Source organism: Pelophylax lessonae (assembly GCF_965119305.1).
Source record: "Pelophylax lessonae genome assembly, chromosome: 3".
Classification (NCBI taxonomy): domain Eukaryota; kingdom Metazoa; phylum Chordata; class Amphibia; order Anura; family Ranidae; genus Pelophylax; species Pelophylax lessonae.
This window is the reverse complement of record NC_138770.1, coordinates 471,033,403-471,056,977: the sequence shown is the minus strand read 5'-3', so window position 1 is coordinate 471,056,977 and position 23,575 is coordinate 471,033,403. Positions and strand designations below refer to the sequence as shown.

Below are 23,575 nucleotides of genomic sequence, written 5' to 3'. Positions count from 1 at the left end.
ATTCATTCGATATAACTGTAGTACAACGCAGTTGGGCAGTATTTTACATTAAAGCAGCTTGTGAGGCTTTGTATATAAACCAAGGATCCCATTTAAGGTCATATAGATGTTTAGCATTGCTAATGGTATGTTGTAGATATTCCATATGCTTTATTTCTTCTATTCTGTTTAGAACTTGTGAGAATGGCACAAAGTTCTCTTTCCAGTGTAAGGCTATTGTCCAGTGTGCCGCGACACAAATTGTGTGAATTAGCTGTAGAAATTGTGGGGATGTATCTTGTATATTTTGAAATAATATGCACTGGAAATGAGATAATATCCGTTTTTTACCTGCCATTTGGTCTATGATTTTAAACAATCCTGACCAAAGCTGCTTAATCTTGTCACAATTCCAGAATATGTGTAAAAACGTTCCACGAAGTGAACATCCAAACACTCGGGGGGGGATGTCCGCAAAAAAATTTGTTCAATTGGACTGGTGTGTAGTACCATCTAGTAAATAATTTTACAGCTGTCTCTCTAACCGACAGCGACCTTGTACATCTACGCAAATTGGACCACATCAGACCCCAATCTCTTATGGAGATTTCAGTGTCCAAATCTGCCTCCCGTTTTAGCATATATGGTAGTTTCATATCTGAGAATTAAATTCATTATAAAGGGTGGAAATAAGTCCCCTTCCCTTAGGTGTTGGGACAAATATGTTCAAACACCGTTACTGGTGATCCAGTGGGTCTTGGATAAAGTGACTCAAAAAATTGTTTTACGAGTAAGTAATTTGGTCTCTCAGTAGCCAGCATTTTGTGAGTGTTGAGAATATTTTCAAATGGGAGAAAAACACCTCTGTTTAGAAGTCTGAAAGTCGGATAATGTTTCTCCTCGACCATTGTGTAAAATTAGATGGAGAAATGAATGCATCCGCAAATCTAGGGTCCCCAAGGAACGAGGCTCCCGGAGGGGGGCTAGAGATAAGGACCTTTCCTTTTTTCACTTTATTCCATAGTTTGATCGAATCTGAGACTATGGTGTTGTGAGCCGCAATTTGTCTCACCCAATTACCACTGGACCACAACAAGCTTGGAAGGTGATAGGGGGCAACCAAAATATTTTCAAAGTGCAGCCATGGAATAGAAGGACTCAAGATGTTCCATTGGGCTAGCTGAGATAGTCTACATGAGGTATAATAAAACCATAGTTGCGGAAGGCCCAATCCTCCTGATTTGTGGGATTGATAAAGGATAGCTTTATTATACCTGGGTCTCTTACCACTCCATGCAAATTTATTAATAATAGATTGGATTTTCGAAATATAACCTTTCGAGAGATTAATCGGGAGTGATCTGAATAGATATAGGATTTTTGGAAGTTTAGTCATTTTAATTGCAGTGATTTTTCAGAGAAAAGAAAGGGAGTATGAAGACCAGATTTGTTAGGTGTTGCGAATTTTATTAACAGGGGGGGGGGGGGGGGAGTTATAATGAAATAATGAATCATATGTCTTGGTCAATTGGATTCCTAAATAAGTGATTGAATCCAGTGACCATGTAAAGGGGAAATGGTTTTTCAGGGATTGTATCTCAGAAAGGGTAAAATTGATCTGTAAATGTCATCAAATAGATTTAACAGTTGTAGTAGGTTTGGAATCGATGTGGAGGGTTCAGAAAATGGAAAATTTATATCAAATACTTACCGTAATTTTCCTTTCCTGATGGACTCCATGGCAGCATACGCATCGGGTTTAGCCCCGCCTCCAAACCTACCCTATAGTACATCCACTCCCATAAATCTTTGCACCTGTTCAGCACACGTGTTCTGTAACTATCCTCCACAGAATCCGGGAGGGAACTCCTGCTGCCATGGAGTCCATCAGGAAAGGAAAATTACGTTAGTATTTGAATTAAATTTTCCATTTTCCTGACAGACTACATGGCAGCATACGTATCGGGAAATAACTCGCCATGCACAAAAAGGGTGGGCAGGTGCTGAACAAAAAAGTTTAATTTACTCTGTCAACTGACAGGACTTGTAAACCAAAATTAACAGAAGAAAGAGCAGCTGGCTCAACACAATAGTGAGACAAAAAGGTATTTATGGAAGACCAGGATGCTGCTCTACAGATTACATCAGGAGCGACGTGTCTGGAGACTGCCCAGGAAGTGGAAACACTCCGAGTCAAATGAGCCGTAATTGCCACTGGAGGGGTCAAGCCCTTTGCCCTGTAAGCCCACTGAATGGCCTGAATGATCCAGGAGGAAAGGGATCTTTAAGAAGCTCTTGAGCCCTTATTTTTCCCAAGGCAACAAAAAGGTACTCCGACTTTCGAAAGGGAACCGTGGCATCCAGATATTTCTTGATGCAACTACCCACGTCCAAAGGGAGCCGTCTTCCTATCTGAAGGTAGGCAACACAATCTCAGCATTCTCATGAAAGACAGAGGTAACTTTCGGTCTTGCGTCCAGCATAGGAATAAGCACCACTCTGTCCGGAAAAAAGGTCAGAAAAGGCTCTTGTTGCCATGTACCTGGGTGTCCTTGAACCGGGAGGTTCCCTGTTCCATAGCTTGCAGCCTTATCCGTTGTGCCACAAAGAAGCTCTGGAGTTTTTGCAGTGATTTTCCAGCCTGATACTTTACTTTTGGACTCACTAGCTCCACCTGCTGCCAGCTGCAAACAATGTACAATTTAACCAGCTGTGAACAATGTACAATTTACTCAGCCTTCAAAAAGCAGCCCTTCCTGTTCCTCAATGCCCGTTTGTTTGGAATATCTTCCTGGGTGTGCTGCTTGCTCTTTGATAGACTTTCGTGTATGAACTTTTGCCTGTATTCTTGACCCCTCTTCAGCCTGCCGAATCTGTACTTCACCGCCAGCTTGTGTATGACTTCTGTCTGCCTGACCATTCTTTGGATTACGTATGGATAACGCTTTGCCCGATCTGTTGCCGGCCTGATCCCTGACTGCGTTTTCGCCTGAATCCTCAGCACTCAAACTCCACTTCAGACTTTACCTAACAGGTACCTAACACTTGTGCCCCCAAGGCCCCAATTTCAGACACTCTTTTTGCTGAAGTCTAGCTAGTCAAGCTAGTCAAGCTACTAGGAAGACCGTCACCAAAGTCAGCTCTTTGATGGTAAGAGACTCAGATGTATCTTGAATGTGATGAGCTAAAAAATCCAGCACCAAAGGGAGGTCCCATTTGGGGAATCTTGGCTTCCTCTGAGGTCTGATTCTTACTGCTCCCTTGAAGAACTGACGTACTAAGGTATGACTGGCCCAACAAACTCCCGTAAGGCTAAGATGGCTGATACTTGGACTCTGAGAGAGCTCACGGAAAGAGGGAGATCCAAACCAGATTGCAGGAAACTCAGTACATCTTGGATTTTAATAGAAGACTGAGGATCAGGCCTTGCGGCCAGATGTAAGGAAAATCTCGCCCAGATCCTCTCGTATACTTTATTCGTCAAGCCTCTTCTAGCACTCAGGAGAGTAGAAATTGCCTCTTTGGGGCAACCAAAAGCTTGCAATCTCCTCCTCTCAACAACCACACCTTCAAGTGTAGACGAGCAGGGCAAGGATGGAGTACAGACACCTGAGATAACAGATCCGGTCTGATGGGCAGAGGGATTAGATCTTGAACACTGAGAAGTGTCAGAAGGGAAAACCAAGGCCTGTTGGGCCAAAATGGAATCACCACCACTATCTCTACTGCCTCCGACCTGAGCCTCCGAAGAAATTGCAGTATTATCGGGACTGGAGGGAAGGCATACGCTCTGTGGAATCTCCATTAATCCGAGAGCGCGTCCACTCCGAGAGCTTGGGGATCCCTGAACCTTGTGTAGAATCTCTGCAGCTTGCGTTTGCAGGGGGAGGCAAAGAGGTCGACTTCTAGGGAAAACCACAGGGACAGGATTCAGATGAATACTTCCTCGTGGAGGGACCATTCATTGTTGTCCAACTCCACACGAGACAGAAAGTCGGCTTGGACATTGTGGATTCCTGGGACATAGACTGCCGATAGGTCAAATACTGTAGATTCTTCTGTGCCCAGGACATGATAGGTTCTACCTCTCGCAGCAAGGACCAGCTCCGTGTTCCGCCCTACTGTCTCACATAAGCGACCGCCGAGGTGTTATCCAGTCTGAGCATTACTGGTAGACCCTTTGTCAGGTGAGGGAACGCTTGCAGCGCTTGAAATGCTGCCCGTAGTTCTAGGACATTGAAAACTATCCCTTGAGAGGGGAAGCTCCACCTGCCCTGAGCCATTTCCATGAGACAATGAGCGCCCCAACCTGTATTGCTGGCGTCTGAAGTCACCACCACCCACGAAGTTGGCATCAGTGAATGGCAGTTCAACAGGTTATCTCAACACAACCACCAAGGAAGGCTTGCTCTCATGGCTGGAGTCAGGAAGATGGGCTGATCTAGGTGCCATGTGTCCCACTGCTGCAGGAACCCCTTCTGAAAGGGTCTCATCCTCCAGAAGGCTTTTCTCTATGTTCAAAAGCCAACCGAACATCTGGAGGGTAGACACAATCTGATCTAGATGAACCAGCAATTGGTCTTTGTCTTGAGACAGAAGGAGGAAGTCGTCCAAGTAATGATGGAGTCGAATATCTCTTGTCCTCAACAGAGCTACCACAGCCAACAAGACTTTTGAAAAGGTCCGTGGAGATGTGGAAAGCCTGAATGGGAGACAGGTAAATTGAAGGTGTGAGTGTCCTACGGCAAACCGGAGATACCTCTGAAACTCCTCTGCAACAGGGACATGAAAATATGCGTCCTTTGGGTCTATGGACACCATCCAAATGGCTGGCTGAACCGCTTGTTGGATAGAAGAAGAGTCTCCATCTTGAACCTTTCTTTCTTTATGAACCGGTTTAGGAAGGTCAGGTCGATAACTGGTCTCCATGAGCCGTTTTTCTTTTGGACCAGAAAAAGAGGGCATTAAATTTCCTGGCCTCGCTCGGACTCTTTCACGGAAATGACAGCCCCTTGAGACAACAGATACTCTACGTAGGAAAGCAGTACCTGACGCTTTTCCCCTGAAGATGGTAGAGCTGTAGGCAGGAATCTTGACCTGGGGATCTCGTTGAAGACCCACTTGTGACCTGATGACACTGTCCTGACGGTCCAGGGGTCCCGAATTGAGGCCGCCCAAACATGTCGGAAGCATAGTAGCTGTGCCCCCACCCGACATGCCTCAGAGGGCCCAACTTCAAAAGGACTTCGTGGGTTTGCGGTCACCAGAGGGGACATTTTTCAAAGTCTTCCAGGAGGAGATATGTCTTGACCTCCAATTACGGCCAAACTCTCGTCCAGGCCTGTAGGTACGTGCTTCTCTGACCTGATCTGGGACATATTTCCTGCTTGGATGCCCCTTCTTTATGTTAAAAGAGCACCGATCCTGGGGAAGGAAGCCAGACTTACTGCCTGTAGCTCGGGTTATGGCCTCATTTAGCTTATTCCCAAAGAGGGAAGAACCCTCAAAGGGAATCCGGCACCACACCTGCAACGCAGGGGCGGAGCCATAACGTCAGCTTCGCTGTTACGGAGGACAGCATAACCCTAGCCAGGAGACGGATCAGGTCTATAGAAGCCTCCCCAAGAAACGACGAGGCCATCCTTAGTTCCTGAATCAGGGAACTTCTGGCCACTTCCTCTGATACACCTCTGAAGGATTCCTCCACCACATCGGCCCACGACTCCATAGCCTTGGATAAGGCTGCTAAGGCTAAGGCCGGTTTACAGGCCATACCTGCCGTCAAATAGATCCTCTTCAGATCCGAGTCCATCCTTCGGTCCAAAGGATCCTTGAAAGAGACCGTATCTTCCAGCGGAAGGGTCACATGCTTGACCAGCCTCATAACCGCTGCATCCACGAAGGGAGGAGATTCTAGATTTTTAACATCTTCCTCCTTGAACCGGTACAGTCTGGACATCTTGGAGATCATGGAGTTCTTCCTCTCCACTTTACTCCATTCCTCCACCAATTCACCCAAAAAGGGGAAGTTAAGGCGCTCCTTGTTGAGCTGTTTAAAAAACTTCTTTTGTTTGGGAGGAGATACTGCTGGATCTTCCCAGTTTAAGGTCTCCCTGACTGCCTTTACAAGGGAAGGGACTTGGGCGAACTCAAAGCCCAGACAAGGGTCCTCTGCCTCAGAGTCGCTATCCAAAAGGAGAGCTGACTGGTGACTCAGATGAGATGACTCAAAATCTTCCTAAGGCTGTACTCTCACAGGAGAAGAGCTTGGAGGCATCGCTTCAGAGCCCTGGTTCTCTCCGACACCCAATTCAGCCAAGGAATCCTTCACGACCCTCTTCACAAGGGCTTTCCAGCGCTGATCAGAGGTATCCCTTTCTCCCGCAGCCTGGGAAAAACATTTGTTGCATAAGGACTTGTTTTCAGGGACCCGGGCGCCACAACCCGCTTTGTCAGGTTTTTGTGAGGGGCCAGCTGATGTAGACGCCTTTTTATGATGCTGGGAGCCCGATGGGGACCTCCGAGCTGATCTTGAAGAGGAGTGCCGGTGGTGTGAGCCTGATCGATGCTCACTCCTATGTGAGGAGTGACGAGTATCCGTACAGGAAGGGCTGTAAAACAAGGGAAAACAAAAAAGAGGACACAGACAGGGAGCCAGGAACAGGTAGAATACCGGTGACTTCTTTTGCCGCTAGGGCACTCCTGGTGCCCCTTTGGTGATGGCTATATGCCACAGCCGTGACATTGTCCGATTGAATCCTCACCGGACACCCTCGCAGACGATCCGTCCACCAGGACAGTCAAAGCCTGATGGTTCGAATTTCCATGATGTTGATCAGCAGACTGGACTCCTCTGGAGACCAAAACCCCTGGGCTGAATCCGTTCCCAGGGCCCCCCATCCAGACAGGTTGGCGTCCGTAGTCGCCACTGTCCAGAACAGGGGAAGGAAGTATTTTCCTTGACAAAGCGCTGGGGAACAGAGCCACCAAAGCAGAGACCCTCTCGCAACCCGACTCAACTGGATCACATTGTCCAGAGACTGTGGATTCTTGTCCCATTTGGTTAGAATCTCCTTTTGCAGAAGTCTGGTATGGAACTGAGCGAAGGGAATGACCTCGAAGGTGGAAACCATCAGACGCGTCACCTCCATGCAGGTCCTGAGAGACGCTTGACGATTGGATAACAGGAGGTGAATCGCCCACTGCAATTTCAATAGTTTTGTTTCCGGGAGAAACACCCGGGCTGATGCTGAATCCAGAGTCAGCCCCAGAAAGTCCAACTTGTTGGACCGAGTCAAAGCTGACTTTTAAAAATTCAGAGTCCAGCCGAACTCCTGCAGAGTTTTCACCGTGATGTCCAGATCCTTCTTCAGGACCGTCCAGGTACCTCAGAACCGAAATTCCCCATTGTCTGAGTAAGGCTAACACCAGGGCCAACACCAGGGCCAACACTTTTGTGAACACCCGAGGAGCAGAGGCGAGACCAAAGGGTAACGCCATTAATTGATAGTGCTCCTCGCTTTTAGCAAAGCGAAGAAAACGTTGATGCCCGATGTAAATCAGAATATGAAGGTAAGCATCCTTGCTATCGAAAGATGTTAGAACGTCCCCCTGATGAAGAGAAGCCATGACTGAGCGAATGGATACCATTATGAATTTTTGAACCTGCACAAAATGGTTCAGGGCCTTGAGATCCAGGATAGGATGAACCTTCCTTTCCTTCCTGGGAACCGTAAAGAGGTTTGAATAAAACCCCTGAAAGCGTTTCGACTCAGGAATGGGAACTATCACCCTTTGTGACAACAAATCCTGAACCGCTCCGAAAAGGCTTTGAAGCCAATTTATGGACAAAAGTAGATTGGAAGGGAAGAACCTTGGCTGGGCTAAGGACTGAAACTCGATCTTATAACCAGACTGAATGAACTCGAGAACCCATTTGTCTTGGATGAATGAGATCCATTGATCCGGAAAGAAATGAAGACGCCCCCACCCCTAGTACAGGTGAGGGTGTCCCTACAGGCAGAGGAGGGCTTATCCGCGAGACCGGAGGGACCCGCCTTGGACTTACCACCCCCTGAGAAGGGTCGAGAGGGTTTTGACCCTTTGTCCTGCAACCCCGTAGGGGTTTGTGAGCCGAAAAGAACATTTGGGGCGAGACTCTCTGTTCTTAGTAACCTCTGGGAGCAAAGTCCTCTTGCCTCCCGTGAGACCCTTAATGATCTCTTCCATGGAAGCTCCAAACAGATGGTCACCCACGAAGGGAAGATCCATCAGAACCTTTTTGGAGGCCAGGTTCGCAGACCAGCAACTCAACCAGATCAAGCGGCGCAAAGTCACCGCTGTTACTGACGCCCTGCAGGCTAACGGGGCTGCATCCAGGGAGGCATGGCAAATATATTGCAATCCCTGAATTAATTGATCCACCAGCTCTGTCATTTCCTAAGGGTGCTGACCCTTCTTCAAATGCTGGCGTAACAGCTTTGCCCAGTCCGTCAAGGTCTGGGAGACCAAGGTTATGGCAAACACCGGTCTCAGAATTGAGCCGGCCACGGTAAAAAGATGGTGCACCAACGATATAGCCTTCCTACCTGCAGGGTCCTTAACGGACGGAGCATCCTTCACAGGCAGTAATGTGACTTTATTTAATCTAGAAACCTGAGAATACACCACTGGTGGTATTGTCAGATTCTTTACAAGGGAATCTTCAAAGGGATATCTCCTAGCAAAATGCTTAGGAATCCCAGCCATGCGTTTCAGGGACCCCCACTGACTAGCGACAATCTCGTCGAAATATGCAGGGAAAGGAAACACTTTAGTCACTCTGGATGGCCTGCGGGTGCCAAACTGCACCGGCGTGGCCGACGCAGCATCTGCTGTGTCCTCCATTTTTAAAGTTTCCCGCACTGACACAATCAGTGCCTCTATCAGAGCTTTTTCATGCGCCAAGGTAAAGGAAGAGGAATCATCCTCACTGTCAGAGCACTCAAAGTGCGTGGACTCGGACCCCATGGGGTGACTTATGTCCGCGGCGGCCATACCAGCCTCAGATTCTGAGGAGGCGGAGGAAACAGGAGAGGACAGCGGGCATTTTTGGCAAGTCTCTTTTGTAAAACCATGTCCACTTTTGACACTAAAGATTGTAGGACCACCGTCATGGCTGCCATAGCAGAGTGGGACCCCGAGGATCCCCCCTCTGAGAGTGGGTCTGGTGGTGAGACATGTTCGGCCGGCTCCCTGACACCCTCATTCCGAAATAGGAACACAGTAAAAGTTTCAACAGTAGCTGTGAGAAAAAACCCCCAGCATCACTGATGCCTGTGGGACTACAGGTCCCAGAACACTGCAATAAAACAGACCAGGTAGGGAGATACCGCCCCAGGACCCACCACCATGTCTCTGCAGCACAAGGAGCAAGAAAAGAGGTGCCAATCACTTGCAGCAGGCCACTCTGAGCAGAACGGCCGTGTTACCACTATAGGCCGCTCGCAGCATACTGTACAACGCGGCTACAAAAAGATGGCTGCCGTACCTGCGCATTAGCCTGGTCCACCGAAGCATGGCCGCCGAGCGGCCACACATGGATCACCACGAAGATGGCGGTGCCTGCGGGCACGCGAAGCACCCAGTACAGTACACCTCGGGGAGCCCGTTCAAGACCCCCCCCCCCCATCCACAGCCACAATACTCCCGGGCTGACGCCCGGCCACACAGGCACATGGCGGCTAACTATTACACCCGTCAATCGACTCACCACAATTTAAATTACCGACCCCTGGACACCCCCCCAGGGGGACAAAAGGGGATGAGGGGGAGGGGACCCAATGTGGGGATAGGCAAAAAATGGGGGAAGGCAGAGCATCGCCGAGACCACCAACCCCGGGAGGACCGCACTACCCCATACCATTGGAGACTCGGCAGGGTTCACTCCATGCTGGTCACCTCCTCATCTTGGAACAAGGGGTGCTGTGGCACTGACCAAGACTAGGTCGTGTGTGTTCATTCGAAGTGTCCCACTCGCAAACTCGTCTCTCCAGTGGGATCATGTCGCGGCTGACCTAGCGTGGAGCTGAGGCCTGCACGCGCTCACTGGCCGGACTAAGGTGACCATAAGGATGTAGGATATCCAGTGCGTCGCCCAGTCCGGCAGGTGATTGAACCCAGTGCCTGGCTCATCCTGTGAAAGTCCAGTGCAGCAGATCCAAAAGCAGGCGATGAAAAAATCTATGTCGGATAGCTGCAAAAGAAGGTGGGAGTTCCAGTAACAGCTGTTGATTGATAGATGAAAATTTCACGCAAAGTCTTAGGTCCCTTTCACACATGGGAGTTCGTCGGCGGACTCCGTTTTTCTCTGATCCACTGATCACCCACAGAGCAGGATGGCAGCTCTGTCTCCGCGCTGTGTGCGGAGACGGAGCTGTCAGGTCCCCGCTGTTCTCTATGGGGGAATCGGATGAGAACAGACCACCTGTCCGTTCTCATCCGATCCGCTGGACGGATGGAAAATAGGGACCGGATCAGATCGGATCGGATGTCAGCAGACATGTCTCCGCTGACATCCGATGCCCCATAGAGATGCATGGGGCATCCGTTCAGATCCGCCTGAAAAACTGACAGGCGGATCTGAACCGTCCGCATGTGTGAAGGGGGCCTTAAAATCCGCAGAGCTGAACACAAGTTGTCCATCCTCCCAGGACACTAGCAAAAAACTGAAACAAGCTGTTCATGGGATGGGTTAGAATCTATGGCCTGGTCTGAAGCTTTTTTTTTTTTTTTATGTCAGTTTCCAATCTTTCTGTAAGAAAGTAGTATACCCCCGCTGATCAGGAAGACTGTGTCTCTCAATAGATGAGAAACAAAAAAAAAAAAAAAAAAAAGGGACGAATTACATGTAAATTCCATAAATTGGAATACAGCACAGGACACAGGCTTGATATTCCTAAATCCTGGGTTACAGGCTTTTGTCTTCAGGTGATTTGGCACCGGCAAAAACATCTTGAGGAAATACCCCCTGGGGGCCCACCTATACCCACCTATAATCCTACCGCACACTGAGTCCTCAATTTTTTACCAAGCAATGCAGAGTAACACAGGAAAAGAGGAGAGGATGTCCTGAGTTGTGTACTCAAAGATTTGGAATTTACAGGTAAATCAAAATTCCCTTTCTCTTAATCATTCAGTATAGGGCACAGGCTTGATGTTTATTGAGCATGAGATATCCTCAAGCAATGAAAGAGGAGGGTGAACAACAACAAGGCAAACAGAAATGTGCCAATAGCCCAACAATAACAAAGGTTAATAGTATGGCTGAACGATAGTCGATGTGATATCGACTATCGTGCTGCGGGCATGGGCGATAGTCACATCGCCAAAGATACGATATTAAAGCACATAGGCATTAGGCAGGGAGAAGTAAGGACTCGGGGGGAGGACTCACAGTAATTGTTGTAGCAGCCCGACATCCGTCCCACACGTGCAACGGTGAGCAGCGCGCCGTGAGCAGCTGCACAGCTAACCAATCACGCGTGCCTGCAAACCTGATTGGTTCGCTGTGCCGCTACTCACGGCGTGATTGATTCGCTGTGCCGGTCAAGAGAACTAGCTGCAGGGCAGCAGACTAAACGTGTGGGCTGGACGGATGTCGAGTCAGGCTGTGTTCTTCTACTGGCTCCTACCACCACTGTGAGTCCCGAGACTGTGCCTAATCCACACTGACTGTCACTGAATGTCAATCCCTACAATACCATTATTAACCCTGGCCTGCCCTGACTGTATCTGCAATTACAATCAGAAGAAGGCTGTGCTGCTGCCTGCAATACTACAGTAACATTAACCCTGGCTGTCCCGGACTCCCAGTGCAGTATATATACAATCAGAAGAAGGCTGCTGCAAAACTCATCCCATCCCTACAGTAACATTAACCCTGGCTGTCGCAGGTGTCCCTTGTACAATCAGAAGGCTGCACTACTTTCCTACAGTAACATTAACCCTGTAATGTATATGGTAAGGTAATTGTTGACTTTAGCCTGGATTGACGGGTCTCTCAATATCGCAATATATATCGTTGTTCACACCCATGCGATCTGATTCCTGTCCGAATATACCGTTTGCACTGCGATCTGCAAACCGATATGAGGGTGTTCTTAACTTTGTATTGACACCCACAGCGGTTCGCAGAGGGCAGTGTGAACTGCCTGCAGGGGAGATGTGATGCGGGAACCCGCACTAGAATTGCGCTGGTTACTGTATCGCAGTAGTGTGAACCCCTACTTCTACTGATACGGCTAAAAGCTGCATCCACAGAGGATTAGACATCCACCAGCTAGATCTTGGAAGAGGTATGAACAGAAGACTAGGGAGTGGCCTTACAAAGCTGGGCCACAGAGGCTTGAGGTTTGAATGCCTGGGAAAACTCCTACCAACCTGATGGAGCAAGCATTTATTAGTGCAGCAGGTGCTTTATTCTTTAGGGCGTAAGCTCTTGAGATGAGTTGTCTTACGGGGGAAATGCATAAAATCAGCCGATACTGACCCCAAAGAGTCACCAGGGCGTCTGTGGCGTAGGAAAACCCTCGCCAAGGCTGAATCCAGAATCAGGCCTAGGTACTCTAGTCTCAGGAACGGAGTCAATGCGGATTTTTTTAAATTGATGTTCCAACCAAACTCTTGTAGAGTTCGGACAGTGACCTCCAGAATCTGCAACAGAACCAAATAAGAGACCGCTCTCAACACAGATGGACTCCATCCGAAACCTCTGGACCCGCACAAAGCGGTTCAGGGCTTTGAGATACAGGATGGGGCGCACCTTGCCTTCTTTTCTGGGCACGGTGAACAGGTTTGAATAAAACCCCTGAAAGCGTTCTGAAGCTGGAACCGGCACAATCCCCCCTTATGACAGCAAGTCGTGTACCGCCCCAATCAAGTCCCTTAACTTGGCTGGGGACAATAGAAGATTGGACAGGAAGAACCTGTCTCATGGACGAGACCAGAATTCGATTTTTGTATCCGAAACAGATTCATTTGTGAAACCATTTGTCCTAAATCAAGGAAGTCCAGGATTCCCGGAAGAATCAAAGACGTCCCCCCACCCCAGACTCGAGTAAGGGCGTCCCTTAATGCAGACAAGGGCTTATCTGCGGGTCTGAATTTGCCACCCTTGAACTTACCGGGCCAAGACTTCTTGGACCCCCCCGAAGATTTAAACGGTTTACCTATTTCCTCTAACCTGGAGGCACAAAAAAGACGTTTATGAGCAGTAAAGGAAGGCCCCCGCCTAGAGCGCGGCACCTTGCCTTTAGAGGATTGGGGCAGATTAGTGCTCTTACCCCCCGTGATACCTTTGATCAACTCTTCAAAAGAGGCTCCAAATAGTTTCTCCGCTATAAAAGGGAGATCAGCAACCGCTTTTTTAGAAGCCTGGTCAGCCGACCAGCATTTCAGGCATACCAGGGATCTAATAGCAACCCCCACTGCTGACGTCCTGGCCACCAATAAGGCCAAGTCCAGGAACGTATCACACATGAACACCAGGACTTGGACCAACTGGTCTAACAGTTCCAGAACCGCCGGGGGAAGCTGTGTCGTTTTCAAGGGGATTTGTGCAGAGTGAAGAGCTGGGAAAGTGGGGGGGGGGGGGATTTTAGCAGAGAGGACAGCTGGGGGTGGAAATTTGTGCAGAGAAGAACTGGGGAGGGGGGAAGCTTTGTGCAGAGGTAAGAGCTGAAAAGGGCAGAAGTCAGGTTGTGCGAAATGAGAGCTGTGGAGGGTGGGGAAACTGGGGGTGCAGAGGTGGATCATGGGGGGTTGCGGCTCCGTGCAAGTAAGGGACGGCTGAGCCGGGACTCAGCAAAACCAGATCGGCCTGTGGATCGGTTAATTTTACCGATCCCCCGATCCAGCTATTTTGGCAGTACCGGCACCGATATCCGATCCTAATATCGGATCGGTGCATCCCTATTACCAATGTTTTGGACCAGGGTGATGCTGTGGACATAGCATACCTTGATTTCAGCAAGGCATTTGATAAAGTTCCACATAATGATCTAATACAAAAGTTGTACAAGCTATGACTTAACCCTTGGGTGGTTCAGTGGATATGCAGTTGGCTAAAGGATAGACACCAGAGTGTGGCTATAATTAGTTTCACTCAGAACAGATACCAGTCACTAATGGTGTGCCACAATGCTCTGTACTGTGTCCTGTTCTATTTAATCTACAGTATCTCACAAAAGTGAGTACACCCCTCATATTTTTGTAAATATTTTATTATATCTTTTCATGTGACAACACTGAAGAAATGACACTTTGCTACAATGTAAAGTAATGAGTGTACAGCTTGTATAACAGTGTAAATTTGCTGCCCCCTCAAAATAACTCAACACACTGCCATTAATGTCTAAACCGCTGGCAACAAAAGTGAATACACCCCCCAAGTTAAAATGTCCAAATTGGGCCCATAGTTTCAATATTTTGTGTGGCCACCATTATTTTCCAGCACTGCTTTAACTCTCTTTGGCATGGAGTTCACCAGAGCTTCACAGATTGCCACTGGAGTCCTCTTCCACTCCTCCATGATGACATCACAGAGCTGGTGGATGTTAGAGACCTTGCGATCCTCCACCTTCCATTTGAGGATGCCCCACAGATGCTCAATAGGGTTTAGATCTAGAGAAATGCTTGGCCAGTCCATCACCTTTACCCTCAGCTTCTTTAGCAAGGCAGTGACCGTCTTGGAGGTCTGTTTGGGGTCCTAATCATGTTGGAATACTGCCCTGTAGCCCAGTCTGAAGGGAGGGGATCATGCTCTGCTTCAGTATGTCATAGTACATGTTGGCATAAATGGTTCCCTCAATGAACTGTAGGTCCCAGTGCCGGCAGCACTCATGCAGCCCCAGACCATGACACTCCCACCACCATGCTTGACTGTAGGCAAGACACACTTGTCTTTGTACTCCTCACCTGGCTGCCGCCACACACGCTTGACACCATCTGAACCAAATAAGTTTATCTTGGTCTCATCAGACCACAGGACATGGTTTCAGTAATCCATGTCCTTTGTCTGCTTCTCTTCAGCAAACTGTCTGCGGGCTTTCTTGTGCATCTTTAGAAGAGGCTTCCTTCTGGGGTGACAGCCATGCAGACCAATTTGATGCAGTGTGTGGCCTATGGTCTTAGCACTGACAGGCTGGCCCCCCACCCCTTCAACCTCTGCAGCAATGCTTGCAGCACTCATACGTCTATTAACCAAAGACAACCTCTGGATATGACTCTGAGCATGTTCACTCAACTTCTTTGGTCGACCATGGCGAGGCCTGTTCTGAGTGGAACTTGTCCTAGCAAACCGCTGTATGGTCCTGGCCACAACGCTGAAGCTCAGTTTCAGGGTCTTGGCAATCTTATTATAGCCTAGGCCATCTTTATGTAGAGCAACAATACTTTTTTCAGATCCTCAGGGAGTTCCTTGCCACAAAGGTGCCATGTTGAACTTCTAGTGACCAGTATGTGAGAGTGAGAGCGATAACACCAAATTTAACACACCTGCTCCCCCATTCACACCTGAGACCTTATAACACTAACAACTCACATGACACCAGAAAGAGAAAATGGCTAATTGGGCCCAATTTAGACATGTTCACTTAGGGGTTTACTCACTTTTGTTGCTAGCGGTTTAGTCAATAATGTAGCAAAGTGTAATTTCTTTGTGTTGTCACATGAAAAGATATAATAAAATATTTACAAAAATGTGAGGGTTGTACTTACTTTCATGAGCTACTGTATATGTAAGTGATATAAAGGTTTATACTAAATTGAACTAAAGGTTTGTTGGGCAAGGTATGTGTGTCTTTTTGCTGATGACACAAGAGTGTGCAATAGGGTTGATATCCCTGAAATTGTTTGTAACATGGAACATGATTTGGCATTGCTGAAAGATTGGTCAAAGCTGTGGAGACTGCAGTTCAATGTTTCTAAATGTAAAATATTGCACCTAGGGAAAAAGAATCCCATGAGAGTACAACATTGGGGGTGCAGTTTTAGCCAGTACTACAGAATAAAAAGATTCAGGGGTATTTATTTCAGATGATTGCACAATGAGCAAACAGGCAATAGAGAGAATAGAGTTCTTGGATGCATCACTAGAGGTATCACCAGCAGGAGGAAGGATGTTCTGATTCCCCTAAATAGATCTTTAGTGGAACCTCATTTAGAATACTGTGTCCAGTTCTGGAGACTTCAGTTACAAAAAAGATATTGATAAGGTAGAACAAGTCCAGAGACGGGTAGCAAAAATGGTGAAAAGTTTGGGCATAAAACATATCTTCAGGAACTTAATATGTACAGTCTGGAGGAAAGAAGGGAAAGGGGCAACACGATTGAAACCTGTAATTACATTAAGCAGGTGAAAAAGGTTCAGGTGGGTAGTTTTTTCAATATGAAACCAAAAACCAAAATCAAGAATATAGAGACATGACCTCAAAATAACTGCAGAGAAGTTCAAATACAAATTTTAAAAAATAGAATTTTTGTAAAATCTTACCGTAAAATTCTTTTCTCTGAGTCCTCTGACAGTCGTTGCCGCTCTTAATTCATTACGATTGGGTAATGGCTGTGTACTCTAGGAGTAAGCTAGGCAGTTATTAAACAGTTAATAACAGGTTTTTTTAACCAGACACACCTCTAGGGGGCTGTCCCACAGACATTATCCCTCAGCTACTTCCTGTATCGAATCAGTTTCTTAGCAAGCAGTACCGCAAGGCAAACACAACCCCAGACCTATAAAAATAGACACCAGAGGGGCGGGGGCGACGACTGTCAGAGGACTCAGAGAAAATAATTTTACGGTAACATTTTACAAAAATTCTATTTTCTAGGGATGCACCGAAATTTCGGCCACCGAAATTATCGGCCGAAAATGAGCCTATCTCATTTCGGCCGATAATGGGTTAACATTGCCGAAAATAAATATGGCCGCCGTGGGGAAGGAGGAGGGCGCAGCGCAGGACAGGTTTTAAAAGTCCCGCCTCTGGCCGGCCGTCCGCCTCTTAATGACGTCCCTACTACGATCTGTGCATTATGAATGGACATACCAGGCGGGGGGGGCGGGGCGAGCGGCCGCTATAGATAGAACTATGTGAATTATCCCGGTCAGCGCAGCGCGACTATGTGTGAATGAGAACAGAACTGAACTGACACCGGGCGGGGGGAGCGGCCGCTATTAGCTGTAACTATGTGAGCGCTTCACTTCCCTGACAGGCATGTATCTCCGCTGACAGGGAAGTGAAGCTCTCACATAGTTACAGCTAATAGCGGCCGCTACCGCCCGCCCCCCCGCCCGGTGTCAGGTCAGTTCTGTTCTCATTCACACATAGTCGTGCTGAGCTGACAGGGATGGATCACATTAGTTCTATCTATAGTGGCCGCTCGCCCCGCCCCCCGCCTGGTATGCCCATTCATAATGCACAGATCGTAGTAGGGATGTCATTGAGAGGCGGTGCCGCCGGCCAGAGGCGGGACTTTTGAATGAAGGACACCCGAGGAGGGGGACGCTGAGGCAGTGGGGGTGGGGGGGAGATGGGGGGGGGGAGCTGAGGCAGCTTACCAATGGTATTTGTATTATGAAGCATGAGGGGTTAATGTATTGTCACTGCAGGTCACTCATCTATTAGTGATCGACCAGTGGCAGGTAATTAACCCTTTTGTGCTGCATTAGTGCAACCAGTATCAGTGTTAATTAACACTGGTTGCACTGATACTGGTTGCACTAATGCAGCACAAAGGGGTTAATTACCTGCCACTGGTCGGTCACTAATAGATGAGTGACCAGCAGTGACAATACATTAACCCCTCGTGCTGCATAATACAAATACCATTGGTAATTAAATTAACCTCTTGCCAACCCATCACAGTACATATACTGTGACAGGGTGGCAGCGACAGGTGTACATCGCTACCTGTTTTTGGTGTATGCCCCTGTTCTATCCATTTTAAAAAATTTTGGGGGAAAAAGTAATTTTCGGTTTCGGTTTTCGGCCAAGTGCATCCTGCATTTTCGGTTTCGGCCCAAATTTTTCATTTCGGTGCATCCCTACTATTTTCTCTTATGTCCTCTGACAGTCGTCACTGCTCTTAATTCATTATGATTGGGATGTCCCAAAGCAGTACCAAGGTGTGAGGGGTGGGGAAAAAACGCAACCATCAAGAGGTAACGAAGGCCACCCCAGGCAAAAAACATTGCCCTTAAAAAGGAACTGGAAAAAAACCAGGACCACAAAAAACCGAAGAGCCAAAAACTCTTCAAATAACTGCCGCACTTAAAACCTTTGCGGCCAAAAGAAGCATCCGAGGATGCCAAAACATCAAGTTTGTAAAACTTTCCAAAGGTGTGCACAGACGACCAAGTCGCCGCCTTACACACCTGAGCCACAAAAGCCTGACGGCGAAAAGCCCAAGAGGCACCGATGGCCCGAGTGAAAAGAGCCTTTACAGGGAAAGGAGTACCTGACCCTTAACGGGATAGGCCTGAACCACAATCTGTCTGATCCATTTTAAAATGGGCGCTGCAGACGCAGCTAAGCCCTTCCGAGGTCCCTCAGGAAGAACAAACAAGGAATCAGATTTTCTGATAGACTCCGTGACAGACAGGTAAAACCTAATAGCCCGTACCACATCTAAAGAATGCAAGGCCACTTCTTTAGGATGCTCAGGCTTAGCACAGAGCAAAGGCATTATCTGCATTAGGGTGGAAGGAAGAGAGCACCTTGGGCAAAAAACCCTATGTAGCACCAGGTAAGGTGAACGTGAACGGCAAGACAAGGCTGCCATCTCGGACACTCTGCGAGCAGATGTGATAGCGACCAAGAAGGCAACCTTCTGGGATAAAACAGGCAATATCTCTGACGTCCTCAAAAGCAGGTCGTTGCAAAACTGACAACATCAAATGCAAGACCAAAGGAGGCAAGGGAGCCTTCCTTGGGGGAGCCAAATGACGCCCCCCCCCCCCCCCGAATGAAAGTGCGAAGCAACGGATTGGTCGCCAGGGGGCGCTGGAAAAGGACTGCCAAAGCCGACAACTGGCCCGCAATCTTGGCCGTTGTAAACACTGATCTACCCCTTCCCGCAGGAAGGCCAAGACCTTCGCTACTGATAAGGCACGCAAATCACACCAAGCAAAATAGGCTTTCCAGGTGCGATGATAAATCTTCCCGCTTTCCGAGCCTTCAGCAATGCAGGGATGACCGCAGTCGGAAGACCCCCATCCCTCAGGACATGGCTTTCAACAGCCACGCCGGTAAAGCCAGCGACCGTAAAGCAGGATGGGAGATCCGCCCTTGAGACAGAAGATCGTCTCGCAATGGTAACCGCCAAGGAGGTTCGACGGCCATGTGTATTATGTCTGCGCACCACGACCGACGTGGCCAGTCTGGGGCCACCAGAGCCACCGAGATTTGTTCCGAAAGCCACTTGGCAAAGGAGCCTGGATACCAGTTGAATCGGAGGGAAGGCATACATCAGTCGATACTGATGCCAAGGAATCACCAATGCGTCCGCCAGAGGATCGCGTGTTCTGGACACAAACCTTGTCAGTTTGTTGTTCGGACGAGACGCAAACAGATCCACGCTTGGAGTCCCCCACCGGATACACAGGAGCCGGAAAACTTCTGGATGTAGGGACCGTTCCCCCCCGGTCCAGGGCCTGGCGGCTCAGGTAGTCCCGCCTGCCAATTCCCCACACCCGGAATGTGAACAGCAGAAATTGCCCGGACATGCGCTTCAGCACAATTTTGAGGCCGACCGGGCACTTCTGGCGCCCCCTTGGTGATTGATGTAAGCCACTGCTGTGGCGTTATCCGTCTTTACTCGGACCGGACAGCCCCGAAGTCGGGAAGTCCACTGGAACAAGCACAGCTTTGTCGCTCGAAGTTCCAACACGGTCAGTGGGAGTGAGGCCTCCCCATGGACCACCAACCTTGGGCAGACAACCTGCCCAGTACTCCACCCCAGCCCAAAAAAGGCTGTCATCCGTGGTTACCACTGTCCATAACAGAGGCCGGAATGACCGGCCCTGAGTCAAGGCTGGCGATTGGAGCCACCACAAGAGGTCTAGTCTCACTTGATGACTGAGAAAAAAAAATTCTCATGTCCAAGGACTGAGGAGTCCTGTCCCATCTGGCCAAGATCCCTGCTTGTAGAGATCTGGTATGAAATTGAGCAAACGGAACGGCTTCGAAGGCCGACACCATCAGACCCAGCGACCGCATACGGGTCCGCAGGGAGGAGAGATCCCCATCTCTGAGGGACTCGATCTCTTCCTGTAGAACCCAAAGTTAGTCCTCCGGTAGAAACACCCGAACCCGGGCAGAATCCTGGATCATGCCCAGATACTGAATACGCACTGACGGTGTCAGAGTCGATTGTCGGAAGTTCACGGTCCACCCAAACTCCTGAAGCAATTGAAATGTCATTGACAGATCCTGTGACAGGGTTGCAACTGAGCAGGACCCTAACCGGAGGTCGCCCAGATAACCAAGGACGGCAATCCCCTTTAAATGCATTAAAGCTAATACCAGGGCCAAAACTTTGGTGAAGACTCTGGGAGCCGAAGCGTGGCCGAAGGGCAACGCCACAAACTGAAAATGCTCCCCCGCTACTGAAGCGGAGATATTCCTGGTGACCCTTGAAAATAGGGATGTGGAGATCTGCATCCTGCAAGTCGATGGAGACTAGAAAGTCCCCTGGACTCAATGATGCCACCACGGATCTAATAGATTCCAATCTGAACTTCTGCACCCACACCTAGCGGTGTAGGGACGTTAGATCCAGAATAGGACGCACTTTCCCCTCTTTTCTGGGGACAGTGAATAGGTTGGAGTAAAAACCCCCGAAACCTGTCCTGCACAGGTACTTGTATAAGGACTCCCTGGGCAAGCATGACTTGTACCGCCCCCCGGAGACCTTCGAGGCGGTCTGACGACAACCTGAGGTTTGATAGAAAGAACCTGTCTGCAGGGAAGGATCGAAAACTCGATCTTGCATCCCGAGCGAATCAGCTTGTGAACCCACCTATCCTGAATCTAGTACAACCGAGGTTCTTGGAACCACTCAGACGTCCCCTCACCCCTGGTACGGGTGAGGTTGTCCCTTCATGAAGAGGTGGATTGTGACGCCGAACCAAGTGAACTGGTCTCGGGCTTACGAAAGGACCACTGATTTGGTTTAAAAGAGGGACCCCGCTTGGTGCGGGATGATTTTCCCCTAACCACCTGGAGCAAAAGAGTGCTCTTACCCCCAGCGAGCCCTGTGATTAGTTCATCTAGAGAGTCCCCAAAAAGACAACTCCCCACATAAGGGATGTCAGACACTGTCTTTTTTTTTTTGGAAGACTGGTCGGCCAACCAGCTATTCAACCAAGTAATGCGGCGGATTGCAACCGCGACCACCGACAGCCGTGCGACTAAGGGGGCCTTGTCTCCACCCACCTATCCGCCAGGTCCTTAAAGCGGAGTTCCACCCATTTTTAATATGTTTGATTACTTAGCTGTATGTAATCCCCTTTAAAACGACTTTTACCAATGGAAACTTTTTTTTTTTTGCTAGTAAATACCTTATTTTCTGGTTTATTACTCCTCTCCTCACTTCCGGGTCCGATAGGCGATGACGTCATTCGGCGATTCGCAGTGTCTGCTGGAATGTATTCCATGCCAGAAATCTCGCAGTATTACCCAGGAGCTGAGCTGTACTGTGTGTATTCAGGCCGTTCTCTGCCCCGCCTCCGCCCCGCCTCCTCTCAGTGAGTTGTACTGTATGTATTGTATTCAGGCTGTTCTCTGCCCCGCCTCCTCTCAGTGAGCGAGGACTGAAAGCATTATATCCTCACTGAGCTCACTGAGAGGAGGCGGGGCGGAGGCGGGGCAGAGCACGGCCTGAATACAATACATAAAGTACAACTCACTGAGAGGAGGCGGGGCGGAGGCTGGGGAAGAGAACGGCCTGAATACACACATTACAGCTCAGCTCTTGGGTAATATTGCAAGATTTTTGGCATGGAATACATCCCAGCAGACACTGCGAATCGCCGAAGGACGTCATCGCCGATCGGACCCGGAATTGAGGAGAGGAGGAATAAACCAGAAAATAAGGTATTTACTAGCAAAAAAAAAAAAGTTTCCATTGGTAAAAGTTGTTTTAAAGGGTATTACATACAGCTAAAGTTACGAAAATGGGTGGAACTCCACTTTAAACACCGGGGAATCCCCCACGGGCATTAAAGTGACTTTATTTAACCTGGAAACAGTGTGGTCCACCTTAGGAGCCATAGTCCAGCGAGAATCCACAGGATCCGCAAAAGGATAACGGTACTGAAATCTCTTGGGCACCACAAACATATGTTTGATACGGCGCCATTGGTCATTCCTTGATTCGTGAAACTCCTCGGGACAAGACAAAACCTTACCCGATTTTTGGGCTTTGCGGGTCCCGAAGGAAACACGCTCACCCGACGGGGGGCTCATCATCCAAATTTAACGTTTCCTTAAGAGAGCTGATAAGCGTGTCCACCGCAGCGCGGTCCCGCGCTGACCCAGAGGACGAATCCTCCTCCTCCACATCCGACTGAGAGGACAGGGACCCCTCAGGGGGAACGTTGTCCGTGGCAACCAAATCTGGCTCTGAATCAGAAGACTGAGAGGGCATAGGCCGTTTTTTAGAAACCCGGTCCACTAAAGTCGCAAGTGCAGCAGATAGAGAGACTATGGAAGCGGATTCAGGAGTACCTGAACCACCCACCAGTTCTGTGGGGAATTTGCTATCCTGGGACTCCATAATAGCAATATACAATTTAAGTGACGCTGGCCCTTTAAATCGGCGATTCCCATGGTCCCCACCGCAAACCTGCACCGCAAATGGAGACCTTGTCCCTTGCTACAGGAATCTGTAAAAATGAGTGCTAGCAGGAATCCAGGCCAGAGAAACCAGTAAAATGCCCCCCACAGTGTGTTATACCTGCCCGTGCTGCTGAGGATCTGAAGGGAAGAAAGAGGAAGTGACCTCACGCCCCCAGAGGCAAAGCCAGCCCTGAGCCACAAGAAAATGGTTGCCAATAGAAGTCTATGGGAGAAAAGCCCTGGGAAAATCGCCGTTGCCCACAAAGGACATCATGCCCACACTTTGATCAGCGCCAAAAGGATGACAGAAAATGGCCGCTGCCCACACTTTGAGGCCGAACAGCCTGCCCACACCCAAAATGGTGGCCGCGCGGATTAGCGCTAATTGCGGCCCCAAAACACCATGCACTGGCCCCCACAAAGCACCACAAGCACCCCTGGGATGTAGGAGACCCCGGCAACCCCCCACACCGCAGTCAAACCGCGACAGGGCCCCCGCAGGGACAGAGAAGGGACACAGGGGCCGCACCTACAGCCATGAGGGGGATATTACAGAACCCTTACCTTAACTGTCATCCCCAAACAGAGGGCCCACATACACACCCCAACAAACATCGTTCAGAGACAGAGGGGCAATCATGGTACTCACTGGTCCAGCGAACATGGGCACCGCTCTGCGACAGGAAACCTCCCACCCTGAGTGGGGGTGCCATCAGCTGAAG

General features: G+C 49.0%; 1 protein-coding gene across 2 annotated transcripts in view; it reads right to left on the bottom strand.

The window, feature by feature from the left end:
• The window catches only part of QPCT (glutaminyl-peptide cyclotransferase), a 275,144-nt gene that overhangs the window by 210,324 nt on the left and 41,245 nt on the right, over positions 1 to 23,575 (bottom strand). The window lies entirely within an intron of this gene.